This window comes from Chelon labrosus, assembly GCF_963514085.1.
Source record: "Chelon labrosus genome assembly, chromosome: 16".
Classification (NCBI taxonomy): domain Eukaryota; kingdom Metazoa; phylum Chordata; class Actinopteri; order Mugiliformes; family Mugilidae; genus Chelon; species Chelon labrosus.
The window spans coordinates 16,715,706-16,730,008 of record NC_140349.1 but is presented as its reverse complement, the minus strand read 5'-3'; positions in this window follow the sequence as shown (position 1 = coordinate 16,730,008).

Sequence of the window (14,303 nt, the reverse complement as noted above, 5' to 3'; positions counted from 1 at the left end):
AATAGGTCTGCAAACTGAGAAAACAAAGAACACAAAGCACGCGTGGACGGTGCAGATGGCAGCACACTGTTCAAGTGAGGTAAGATACTGTATACCTCTGGCCTCACGCACACACACACACAAATGTCAGGGCTGGCCTGCTGCTGAGGGGTGACCCTGTCAGCTGGTATTTGTCTTGTGTGTTTTTTTTGGGATCTTCTTTTTTGTCTGACCTTAAACAGTGACAGATGATGAACTCTTTTGCTCAAGTCATCACTAGGTGACTGAATCCTGGGAGAGTACCAGTGTTCGGGTGCACACACTCCTCTCAACAAACTTTGCAAAACTTTGTAACATGGAACCGATGGACACAGCAGCCTTTGTCTGCAAAGGTACAGCTATAATTATAAGCCCTTTTCACAGCTGATAATTTGACTTGTTGTAGTAGGAAAAGCACAGCTGTTACTAATAACATTAACAATGGCTCTATTCTACTCAAGTGTCCTTGTAAGCCATATTAGTGTGACAATGAGCCAGTGTGCACAACACCAAGCCCTGAAACTGAAGCAGCTAAATGCAATTCAGCTGAATTTAATTTTATCATTTACACCTGTGCTTTCCTTCCTACAGCAAAAAGGCCTATTATCAATGAACACCTCTGTGATGCAGTATCTTTGTCAGTCATCTAGTCTGTTATCCTTCCTGTCCCTCTCTCCATTTCTCCTTTCTGCTAACCTCAGACTGATTATAAACCGACAGCCTATGGGCACATAAAATATGCAGATGCGCTGTGGCCAACATCTTGCTTTTACATCCTTTTTAAATATTTCTCATTTTTCACTTCTGTGTAACTTAGTTAATCGTTGCAGTCACAAGAATGCTAACATGCCAACAATTAAACTAAAAGGCTCATACGTTACTGTGCAGAAAGTGTGTTTAATATCTTGACCTCAGTTTAGCATGCTACACTTTGCTAATTAGCCATAGTATGAGTTCAAGTAATGAGAATTAAAGCGTGCATTAGCTTTGCAAGCATTTGGTCAAAGGCCAACGTTTTAAACAGATTAAAATGTGGACCTTATTGTGGTGCTATAAGGGAAGTTACAAGATGAAAGTTATTAAAATGCACCACACTGGGACAATCCATCCAGCATCTGCTGAGATTTGTCACTGAACACTGAATTCATCATCGGCGGACTACGAATGTCACTTAGCACTTCATGGTCTATTAATCCAATGGCTGTTACCAAACAACCAACTGAAATTTCCATCTCAAGAGTCCTCCCACTAGTGTGGCGAAAAGACATCAGTTTTACATACTCAGCCAGCAATCGCAGGGAACACTGCATGAAAGCTCTATGCTCCCACCCATTGCTGGAAATCATAAATAATATATATATACAGTACAATGAATTTGCCCTTAATACATCTTCAGAATAGGAGACTCAAATGCACTGCGCTTCAGATGTCTCTGTAAATCATCGTCATAGCTCTGCTTGTCACACTACCACAACCATGTTGCTTACGGCCCGAGAAAACTCTGCTGACCGGCACTTTTGTAGGAATGCATTTACTTTTGCCACAATAAACGAAGCGGGTGCTACTGTGGAACAATGAACTGATGTAGCAAAGGGCAGATTTTGGCATTTTGTAATGAAACTCATAATAATAAGCCGAGGAGGAGAGAGACTGAATTCATTGTATTGTACCCAGCTATGGCCGTGGCATTTGTTATGAGTAGAAAAGGGTATTGAGAGGAAGAAAAGAGGGGAAATAGGGGCTTGAAAGCAGAAATCCAGGTAAGCATATATGCCTTTATTTTTTCTGGGTCTTATTCTTCTACCCTACTCTCTCTATTTTCTATTCCAGCCCATGCACGCTCTTCTCTTGCTCTCTGGGGGGCTTCTGTACTTTGAACACACAGCTAGCCGAGCAGGAGAAAATGAGGATAGGAGAGGGATACAGAAGGCTGCGAGACAACCTAGATAAATAGAATAACTCTGCTTTCAGAGACGCGTATGGACGGAGAAGAAGGAGCGAGGGAAGAGGAAGGACAGGGAGAAAAACGAGGGAGGAGGAGACACTTCATAATAAATGGACACTGAGAAAAACACTGCAGGAAGCTGTGGCCCGATCTGTGAAATATAACAGAGTGAGAGCAAGAGAAGGAGAGGGACAAAAATATGACACTGATAGTGACAACTGCGACATCCATCTATTCCTCCTTTCCTCTTAACGATGAGATCTTCTATCTCTGACTGAAGACATGCTCTAATGTGACAGGGTGGACTGAAGTGCACTGTATAGTATGTACTGTATATATGTGGACATCTACACTGACAATTTACAATGACAGCTATATTTGTTTCACTGAGTTTGGCCTGCAGACGTATAGAGGTTCATCCAGTAAAAATAGGTCAGCAAGTTCTGAATGTTCTCACTTGCTTTGAAAGCAGAGCCAGGAGATGGTTATCTTACATTAGCAACGTAAACACATTAAAAGCTGCAGAAACATCTAAACCGTCTCAGTCTATACGTAACAAAATCAGCCTACCAGCACTACTGACTGTCTCCAACGCGGTTGCTTGGCAACCAAGTCAACCCCTACAGTTCATTTCAACTTGCAAACTTTTGTGGCGCACACACATCCCTCTCTCTCCCTTCATTTCCTGTCTCTCTAAATACTGTCCACAGTCAATAAATGTGAAAAACAAAACTCCGCTGCACACAGACATACTGATATTTTTACACACTTTGGTATTTGTACGGATTAAACAAAGGAGGAGTAATGAATCATTTGGAGTGCATCCGAGGTGCTAGAAGCGGACGGATCCAGGATAATAGTTTCCGGAGGGGTGGCTATCCTGAAGGGCCCCAGGCAAAGACATACGTGTGTTATCCCTACAGTTCAAACTATCAAAATCTGTCATAGGGTAAACAGAAGGGGCCCCAAAAGAGGTTTGTGCAATATTGTTGAAATACTGTAAAGCCTTTACAGGTTTAAGGGAATTTATGGTTGTCATTGCAACATACGGCAAAAAGTAGACATCTGGGAGTCACCTTTTCATTTTTTTCACAGCGCCCCAAACAATTGCACTGTTTGCCTCCATGTCCTCAGTTTTCCTGAATTTTGCAACTAACTTTGACATCAGCCGTTTCCAACCTTCCTTTATTCTAGTAGTTGACTATATTTTAGCCCCAGAGATGTCAGATCGGAAAACGCTATTCATTATTTATGATTAACAGTCAATCTTGAAAACACAGATAAATGACCTATTTTGCTTTACTTGAGAAAATATAGACTAAAAGAGCTACCAGAAGTATTAGCTTGAGTTTTCCGATCTTAAAGAACCAATGTGTAGAATTAAGTGGCATCTAGTGGTGAGATTGCAGACTGCAACAAATGGAATACTGGTCTCAATAATAATTCAAGGATGAGGCAACTCTAGCCAGATATTTGGAAACAGCTTTCATGCAAGATAGCAAACTTTATTATTACGGTTTTTGCATTGTGAAGACTTTTGGTTTGTCTGTTTTGGGCTAATACAGAAACATGAAGCTGCAACATGGCGGGCTCTGTGGGCCGCCTTCCCATTTATGTGAAAGATTCATTCTTGGCTAACGAAAATAGTATAATCTGTACTTTCCGGTTGCAGTTTCACTAATGAAAACGTAATGCTTACATTAGATCCCCTTACATCCTACACAATTGTCCTTTATTAAACTTTTTATGGTCTTCTACTATTTCTTTGAACCCGAGCACTCCTCTTATCTTGTGCTCCACAGCTTATAAATCAAGCCGCAGAAAAATTAATGTACCAGCTATGTCTATATGAAGTTAAAAACGATATTTCAGGCCTTAAGGATTCACTTTGTGGTTAATATGAACAAACAAAAAAAACACAGTCTTTCAGCCTCTAAAATCTACAGTGTCACCATTGTTCAACATGCCATCATGCGCCTGTCCCCATGCAGTGTTTTCCTGGACCTCACGGCGGAACTGGAATCCATCTATCTTCATCTCCATGCCAGACAGCTACCTCGCCATATGTCTCTGTGCTCTCTAACTTCCCATCTCAGAGCTCATTTATTTCTCCTCCCGTCAGCAAACCGCCCCCTCTACCCATACTAGTCGCTCTCAGCTCCTCCTCCGCACCCCGGCACAACCTATCTCCATCCCCTATGACCCCTGTCCTGTAAAAGGTTCGACCTCTTAATCTGTATGCGTGTCAGTGTTTAAACCCAACCACGATCAATTAGGGCCAATTTAAAAGAAAATGAAAGAAAATTAGATTTCTTTAGGATCAAAAAGACACAAAAACGGTTATATTTCCTGCCTCCGCAAACACATGCTCAAAGACTCATATATGCAACTCAGTCCTTTAGCTATTTAATCTGGGTTTTTTTTGCATTCTGCAAAGCTAAGCCATCAGCTGTAGAAAGTAGTTAGCTACTGAACAAATTCTCCTAAACATTGAGGTATTTGTTACACAATTCACCATAGATTTTTGGGAGATATTAATATTTCACAGTGAACTGGAACAAAGCCCAGAAAGCACCAGCAAACTCTCTCTGAATGACAGACGCCCTGAACGCTTGGAGTCATCTGCAGTTTAAATATACACCAACTGTCAGAAAACTGCATAAAACTGTGCAAAAGGCCAAAAATCAGTGTGATTCAACCAAGCATGGATGGCTGTCTGCTGTCAGTGTAACAGGGTGGAGGCAAAGCCCTGAAAACCTGATCTCTCTTTTCAGTTTCTCCCGTAAACATGAATGCCACAACCTTGTAATTAGATATGGCTGAGCGATCCATTAATGGTCTCTTTGAAGCTGCTCTCTAGAATGGAGACCACACTGCCACTGCTGGCCAGTTAATTAACCTAGAATTTAGCAGCAAAGTAAATGGCAAAGATTTACTGTAGGTCTGAGCGGCTTATCACAAAACAAACAATAAACAGCCAAAGTGACCCACACACCTAAATTTATAATATACCCAACAAACAGTAAAATTCATCTTACATTTTTTTTTTAACCAGTTTTAATTGGTTCTACCTCAATTCAATTTTTACTTATTTCCTCTGTTTATTGCTTTTGTTATTGTGAGACAGTCTTTATAATCATTCTGTTGTAATGATTTTTGCTGGAGTCTGTTGTGATGCCAAGTGTTTTATCCCCGGCAAGCTGAATTTCCCACAGAGTAAACTGAACTGAATTACAAACTAATTTATCAGGGGGGAAAGGAAAAATATCAGCTAATGAAGAAATGGTTCTATTGATCATTTGATATGAATCAGATACCAACATATACTTACATTCTAAAAAAAAGCACTTATACTATACGTAATGTTGAAAATGGTGTGTCCAACTTGCAATATGTGCACAAATGATAGAACAGCTAGATATTCATGATGAACATTCACACAGGTAGTGCACAAGAGTGATCAGGAGCTGCAATGCACTTCCTGTTTAAGGGGAGCCATGGAAACTTCTCAGGTTATGATACTGTATGTATGCCTGCTGCCATTGTACTTGGCCTGGTGCTGCGTGTGTGTCTTATGTATCTCTCAGCTCATAAGGAGTCTTTTAAGGTGAGAAAACAGACGGCTGGTTTTACAGCTACACACACACACACACTCACAGAGGAGAGAAAGAGTGCCAGGCTGTGGGAAAACTGCGAGCCAAATGGATCACACACAAAATCACACACAGAGAAACCCAGCATAGTGCAAACACACATATGCCGTACTGAATGTACGTGCCAAAATGTGGCAGGACACCGAGCCAAAATACTGAATGACAGAGGGCGTTGACACCGATGTCTTGGCTGCTGGGCTTGAATTCGCATCCAAATCCAGAAAACACTGAGCTCAGACACAGATCCGATTTCTTCAGTCTCACTTCGACTGAAAGAGTAATGGGTGTCAGAAAGAAAACTCACCAGATACAGACACAGCGCCATTAAATATTCACAAATTCCCCATTTCACACTTTTGCAGTGCAATATTACGCCTGGTGCACACAGACACAAATCTGAATCTAGCGCTAACAGCCACGAAATGAATGAAACTGCGAGTTCGTAAGGAGCTTTCGCTTTGCCTCTCCCACTGGCCCAATCAAATTTTTATCCAATAAAATTTTTAATGAGGTGAGTCATTCAGTGAGACCCTCTACATCACCTTGCGACAGCAGACATAAATTCAATCCGTCACACCATGTTTTCACACAAACTGCCTGAATCATGTTGAATCAGCTGTGGCAGGGAAGCGAAGGTTTGAATTTTCTCCATCAGAGCAACAATTATGGGTCAAATTAGCTTGTGTGACATTTGTTAAAATGTGATATAGCACTGAGAGGCACCCATCTGTGACCTGTGATGTAGAAGAAAACAAACAGATGGATAACAATCTGTTTTATTATCATAAGGCAAATATCAGTCAATGACAAATGATAGATATGTTTTCATGTTGTCAATTAATCAGACAAATACTTAATGCAGATCTAATAACAAACGTTTAGCTAATGTGGATATAGCTTATAGCTTTCTTTCTTTACAATTGTGCTTAAATCTTAATGAAAATTATTACAATATTTTAACATAGTTAAAAATAGCATGACATTTTATGTCCTAAACTATGTTGTGTTGCTATTATTTCAACTTAGAGAAAGTATTTTTGTTAGCACACAAAAATATTAGCCATGGGCTATAATAGGAAATGTTTTAGCATGCTAGCTTTATAATTATGCTATTATATGCTTGTCTAACAATTGTTAGCATGTGTTTTGCAAAACTAGCTTAAGTGTAAACCTTAAAACGTGGGCTGCTAAAATGTTGCATTGCGAAACTGTTAAACTTTACTTGTAAGATTTGTAAGAACTTAATTTCTCAATAGAAACGATTTTGCTTAGCATGTCTACATGTGTGTCCTGACTCATGATAATATAAAGTAAGTATAACCAAAATTTGCTTGGTTAATGAATCTACTGAAGACTATGTGCTATGAAAAAAAAAAAAAAATTTCTTCCAAGTAAAACCTCTGTGTTCAATGTTTATAAGAAAATGTACTTAAGTATCATAAATGGCCTCCAACAGTGTTAAATCATTACCCTAGGAGGGTCTTACAGCTGGATGCTGGCGTTACGCCACATTGACAACCATCAAATCACTGCCCTGTGTTCTGTCAAATGTCCACTCACTGATCCCCCATTTTCCAGGCTAATCCTTCCATAACTGAGCTAGAAATATTATGTTTTCATCACTGCAATGAATCAAATACTTTGTCCCAGATTGTGCCAGCAGCCTTTTGGAGAAGTGAGAGCTCTCTCATATCATCACTTGTCACCCCACAGAAGCCTCACCAGCTCACAGGGTTTCTCTCTGCACACCACCACGGGGAATCTGGTGTGAAAATGAGACACTATATCACAATGTTATTGTCTCCATGTTCCTGCAATTCCTCCCTTTAATCGTAATATTTATTGTAAGAGCTGCTCTCTGAAAGAGTCCATTTCGTTTCCCTTGGTGGACTACAAAGGTTGACCCTAAATCTCCACTCACTTTCATCTCTCGCTGCAACCTGCAATCTGTGCTGCGCTGAAGCGTTCTCTTTGCGCCTTCTTCTTCTTTTCATCGCCATCAAAAGAAAGATGGCAAAGTTACTCTGTCAGCAGCAGGGGAATGGAAAGCTAGCACAAAACAGAAAAATAAAACCTCGGAGTGGCCGGTCTGGTAGGAAAGTGGGTTAAGAGGGACGTGATGGATGAGACCGGGAGCTTTCCTGACTCATGGCCTGCTTTCTCTGGTGACTAATGTGGTCAGTGACATCTCTCTCGCTAACCCCCAGCCACTACCGCCCCAACAATTCCTTCATCGCACCTGGGATACTGGTAGAAGGCCCGGGGCGGAGTAGCACACAAGAGCTCACTCCACTTACAACCGAGGCCAAGTTTTGCATGCATGGGTTGTGTTGTGTGGTGGGTGGAGGGTACAATAGGCCTGTAGAGACCCAACCAGGGTCAAACACAACACACCTCTGTCTTATTTACTGCTAAACCTCTGGAAGGACGTGTGCATCGGAACGTGGTCAAATCCTGTGAGAGGACAAGATAAGAGTTGTATATTTATCTCTCTCTCTTCGCTTGAGTTCTATCACAGGCTTTTAGTCTATTTTTCTCCATACCCGCTTTTATCAGTGACCTTAGTTTAGGGTTGCTTGCTTATTTTTTGGATCTGTCTGACTGATAGCAGTATCAGCACACCACACAATATTAGCAAGCCAGTATTACTAAGTCTTAACTAATATCAGATATTATACCGAGTGCGTTTACATGGACTTAAGTATCCCAGCTAGGATGTGGTTTATGAAGTACCCCGTTTTTGTGTTTGCACATGAAAGCATCATATCCTGACTTCAGGAGCCTTGATAAGCCCTTATCACCCTTTTTGAGAAAACCCTGTTTCTGACTGAAGAGGTGCGGCTTTTGCCAAGTGATGCAAAAATACAACCAATGGCAGAAACCAAAGCATTTCACTTTTAGAAGTTGTTGCCGAGTCATTTTTTCTAGAATGAAAGAATTAATTACATTTGGCAGTTTAGATGGGGAAATAAATATCAAAATGTTGATCTGTTCAAGTCTGTTGTAAACACAGGACACTGATTTTGGATGACACGCTTTGTCACCATCAGCTGGCCATCACGGGAGACGGAAGTGCTGACATCCACTTGTGCAACGGATGCCTTCACAGGCTGACGCATCGAATCCAGGTAGGTTGCTGAAGTAATGTCAGTATGTACTGTATGTGTACTCTGTATTTTTCATGTATTCCTTGCGGCAGTAATCTGGATTTTTAGTGTAATTATGTGGTCTAAATTATGAATAAAAAGAAAACACTCATTCTTATTAATTTACTTAACATAAAAATAGACTTACAGATTGTCAAAAGATAGTGGTTGTTGGCCAATTATTGGATAAACATTAATCCATCAATAATTTTCTTGAACAAATACTCTTTTGTATTGTTATAAATGTCCTTTACTATGAAGCATGGCAGCTTTTTTTTGTATTTGTCACATGCAAATAATGGCGGTCACATTTGTCGACCGTGCAGCGGTCTCAAGCGCACATCAGGTGTTGAAAGAATTGATTTTTAAGAACTGTTGTTGCACAGATCCCTTGGGAAAAAAAGTACATTCACAAACGGGCTGAAAATCCCCTGACACCGTGTGTTGAAAATTACAAATGTAGGTCAAAAACTGGTCCACGTTGACCTCGAGGTTCTGATGAGTATGAAAGTAATTAGCAAGTAAAATTAGCAGGTCCGGTTTGAAGTGGGGCCAACCAGCCGTTCATTGTCAGCCAATCACACACACTCCCTTTGATGATACATACCATTTGGCCGGTGAATTGTCCCTTACAGATGGCTGTCCAAGAGCGCACACAGGAACATACGGCGCAACAACAACGCACACACACAAAAAATATGCACCCAGACGCACACACTAAAGCCTGTTCATTACTATGATAAGTGTCTGCTCTGCCCCATGGTTGTTTTCATTTGATTTTCATTTCAAAGAGGAGCAGGACCAGCAGTGGGCAGCTGCAGATCTGAAGTGTGGTCAGATGAGTCAGCGCACATACGAATGTGTGTGCGTGTCTGTGTTGCACTGTTGTTTACCTTTGCCCTTTCCAGCTATCACTTCTGAAAAGTGTGTGTGTGTGCGTGTGAGCAGAGGCTCTTTGATGGAAGATGATACAGTGTACAGCAGTCAGACTGGCCTTTTCAGCGGCCAACTTATCTGATACTATATGACGCATCTCTCCCCACTACTCAGGCTCAAACATATATTTCACCCGAGTAAACCTTTCACAAAAGTTTTCCGCGACACTTCACACACAGATGTCAGCTCTGTGGCAGCAGTTTGAGGATGTAAAATTGGATCTCTTTTTATTGTTTAGAATGCAGAATTTGTGGAATATGACTTCTGTGTTTCTGAATTTCAGTGTTTAAGTCTGAAAAGGAACACGGGCTTCTCACAGCACAGGGTTGAGTCCCTTCACAGCTTTTACCGCCTCAATGGATTATTCAAAGGATAAAGCCTGAGTCAGGGAAGGATTTCTAGAGTTAAGCGCATGGATAATTATTCTTTCTCCTAAAATCTAACCAAGGAGGGGCCGCTCCTTTAGCGCAAGTTCATGTATTTACCCCCTGCTTCACAACCTGTGCTCGACACTAACAATTACAAATGTCAGTAATATTAAAAAGCTCTGATATTTTCTTATTTAGACAGAAAGTAAGCTACGTGAAGCTCGGGAGATCTGTCACGTGTCTCTGCATCCATCCACAGGTGGGGAGCGCGGTCTGAGGGGTTGTGTTTGCGTCTGCATTTGTGAATACATGTGCGTGCCGCCATCTGATACAATCTCACACCTCAGCATGGACTTGGCCTGACCTAAGCGCTGGCAGAGGACGCGCATCTTAAAATATGCTTATTCTCCCTCTCGCGCTCCCCTCCCCCTTCACTTTCACTGTCACATGCGCTCAAACAAACACAAAAAGGGGGGAAGCTGCTCGTATCTGCCTTTGACCCCACGCAACCAACCCCCCTCAGATCAACCAACACCTCTGACCTCTGGCTCGCTTGAACTTAACATGGCTAAATCAATAGAGGCAATTAGTCCCACATTTCTTAAACAGCACTGTTGACATTTTTTGAGACATATTTACATGCACAAACATGCATGAAAAAAAAAAATAAAAGCAGGGAAAAGGCAGCACATTTTACCTATGGATTCGCAGGTCACATATCGATCTCTACTCCAGCTTTATTGTGCATTACACATTATATATGCATTATATGACCATATGCAACAATGCAACAAAAATGAGTATATAAAAGAAGAATCCTAGTCTATCTTCTAATCTGGTTCCCATTTCCTCAAAAAAAAAAAAAAAAAAAAGATGCATTCAGATATGTGCATGCACTTTTATCCACGCTGCTTCTATCATTTCTGATCTGGTGAGCTATTAATTGCATTATTCCGGACATCAGTCCATTGCCGCTTTGACTTGCCCTGCGCGGAGACTGAGCCCCGCAATTAAATTAAAAAAAACGAATCAGTGCACTTACCACTTACAGCGAGGGAGCGGCGAAGGCAAGGTGTGGGGGTCGGAAGTTGTCAAATAAATGTTTGCTCCTGTCGTCTCTGTAAGAATGTCATCGTTTGGGTTTTATTTTTGCGGTGCTGGTGTGAGGACGGCGGTGCGATGGACGTTTTGTCTCCGCTCGGTGCTACTGGTCACACGGCATCCAAGGCGCGGTGAGGAGCGCGCTGCTGTGGCGAGAGGAGAAGAAGGGAGGGAGGGAGGGAGGGAGGGAGACAGGAGAGATGGATTACAAGAGGGCCTGGTGGGAAAACAGCGACCACGTGTGGCCATGTGTTGACAGAGAAGGAGGCAATAATACACTCACTTGCCAAAACATTAGGTACACTATAAAGTGATTACACTGTAATGTGAGATTTAGGCGGAATTTTGTTAAAAATTGTAGCATATGGATTTGTTTTTGTAGATGTTTAGATGAAAGATCCCAGGTGTTGGACATTTCAATTTTTCTCCAGGATTCTATTAAATCGGAAATAAACTTTTATGAAAATGTCCCTCAAAATTATGCGTTAGTATTATATTCTTGTTAATTCGGGAAAATTCTTAAGTGAGACACAGCCACAACAGCCAGCTAACTAACAAATGTTAGCTTAGCATAGCTTAGCATTGACACAAACAAAACAGCTAGCCTCTATCCACGGGTAGAAAAATATTAGTAGCTGTAATGGTTCGAAAGCTCTGTAATGAACAATGGATATAAAAATGGGTAGCGTTTAGTTTAGCAGGTAGCTATTTTCATCAGAAAATCTCTTAATTGTATACCACATGCTAGGCAGATTACTAGCAGATAGCTGCTAGCGAAGCTAATTGCGGATTTAGCCTATTAAATAGACAAATATTTCTCTCAAGGCTGGCTAATAACAAAAACGGAGACAAAATAAAGTTTTTTTTAAAAAAAAAATGGATGTGAACTCACCTGGTTGCTCGACGCATGACTGCAAGTAAAAGTTTCCCTGTAGCTGTTGGATGTGCAAATAACAGGTTGTTGGCTAGCAAGTCTGCCCTGAGGTGAGATGTCACAGGTTGTGCTTCCGTTCGCGTGTCCCAAAATAGTTATTGCGAATTTAATTAAAATCAGTAATAATAATAATTAATTAATTAGATCACGTCTTTTTTAAAATAAATAAATAAATAAAATAAAAGTGAAAAAAAAGAAAAATATGGAGTTCAGTCACAGTGATGACAAGACTCCAGGAAGTCAACTTTAGCAGTTCAAGCTGTGCAACATGTCTACTACTTGAATAGGTTCATATTTAATGTGAAATAAAACAGTCAGTGTCAGACACAAAGGTGGCACCAGTCTTCCTGTGTTAATCTCGACAAGAACATGTCAAAAAGTAATGAGATTCACATGCACTGAAACAACTTTGGCTTTTGCAGTTTGCTGCAAAGACGCATGCATGCAGGCTGGGTTTAGTATTTGCTTTCCCATGTATGGATTGTGCAGCTCTCTCCAAATGCACAGAGGAAATGAAGGTAATTAATTTTATTCTCTGCCCAGCCTTGATGTATCTAGGCCTCACCCAATCAAGTCTCAAAGTGTAGATATATATTCTCCGTACTGATGTACTGACGCCTAGTATATGTTAAGAAAACATACTGATCCTAATTTGGACCCTTAAACATCTGCAGTGCAGAAAGCGGACCTGGGGAAAATATATTTTCAGGTGAAATATGTGCCACTCAGTTACCCATGCGGCAAGCCACTCAGATTGGTGTAAATCAGAGGCCTTGGATCAATGCCCTGCTTCCCATAGGCAAACTGCTGTGGCACAACACAATCAATTCCACCCCAGGATTCATTGCTCCAATTACTAAGCCATGTTCTCTGCTGCAACAGTAAGAAGGGTTGACTCGAATCAGCCCCCATCAAACATTAATACCAGCTCTGAATCCGAATCAGTCCATTGGCACTCAGAGGCAGAGAGGCAATTTAAGCAGTGGTAGGAGCATCTGTTGCCATCACCAGTGGATTTAGTGACCATAATGGCTGTGGAATGACAATGAACACAATGTGCATGTAGGTAATGTAAATGTGATTTTTTTTTTTTTTTTGAGGATTTTAATAGCTGCAAGCAGAAGTCATAATTCAAAGGACTGATCCATCCAGGGGTGTAACATACATGCACGGGTGCAGCATAGAGTGTTAACAGGGAATCCACAAGACAGACTGCTCCTACTTCCACATTGGATAAGTGTGTTAAATAAATGAGATATACAGTGAACATGTGGTCCATGCTGCTGGAGTCAGGTCACAGTCAATTAAATTTCTGAGCTCTGATTTCACAGGAGGGTGGGGCAGGTCGTGGATTAAAGAGGAAGAGGAGTGACAGGTGTACTGTGCTTTAGCTCCAGGGTCATCTCTCAAAATTCAAGTTGCTTCTTACAGGAAATAGGAAACGTATATTACTCACAACAGATCATTTCTTTATGCAACATCATTTTTCAGGTCTTTAATGTACTCCAGAGTGAGTGAATGTTCCCAATAAACGACCCCTTTGCGTCCACAGGCATCCACACACTCATCCATCACGCGTAACACTGCTGTGATCCACTCTCCTCTCATGCATACATTACATAAACACGGGCAGACTGGCAATGTGATACTGCAGCAGTTAGCGATTAGATCTGCTTATTTGCTGGAGGGGGAAACAAGGACTCACAAATGTCTCCATGAGATGTGCTTAAGAGTTACCGAACGGCAGCTCGAACAACTTTCAGCGAAGTGCGGGTCAGCTCTTCACGAGATCGCCTCTTTTCCTACCATTCATTAATCTGCTGAATTATTTATGCATTATCTGCGAAGAAGCGGGGGCTGGGTGGGAGGTTAATGCTCGCAGACTGGCAAGCAGGAGAGAAAATGACTATGTTGCACACTGTTGCTCGCAGTTAATGGTCTGTCACCATTTATGGGTTTGCATAAAATTTTATTAGTTGTATGCACAGTGACCTGGCTGAAGTATTGACTGGCATTCGGACAAACCCAGGAAGAAGCTCCAGCTCAGTTTGATCTCTTGCTGTTGTCACAAACTCCCTGTCAGCTGAAAATATGCTCCAGTCAGCAGAGCAGTAGCCCCTATAGCAGCAGAATGTCTTATTGTTGTCCCCGTCACTGTATCACTCCTGTCGCGGTCCCACCTGGTGTTCAGTCACAAACGGA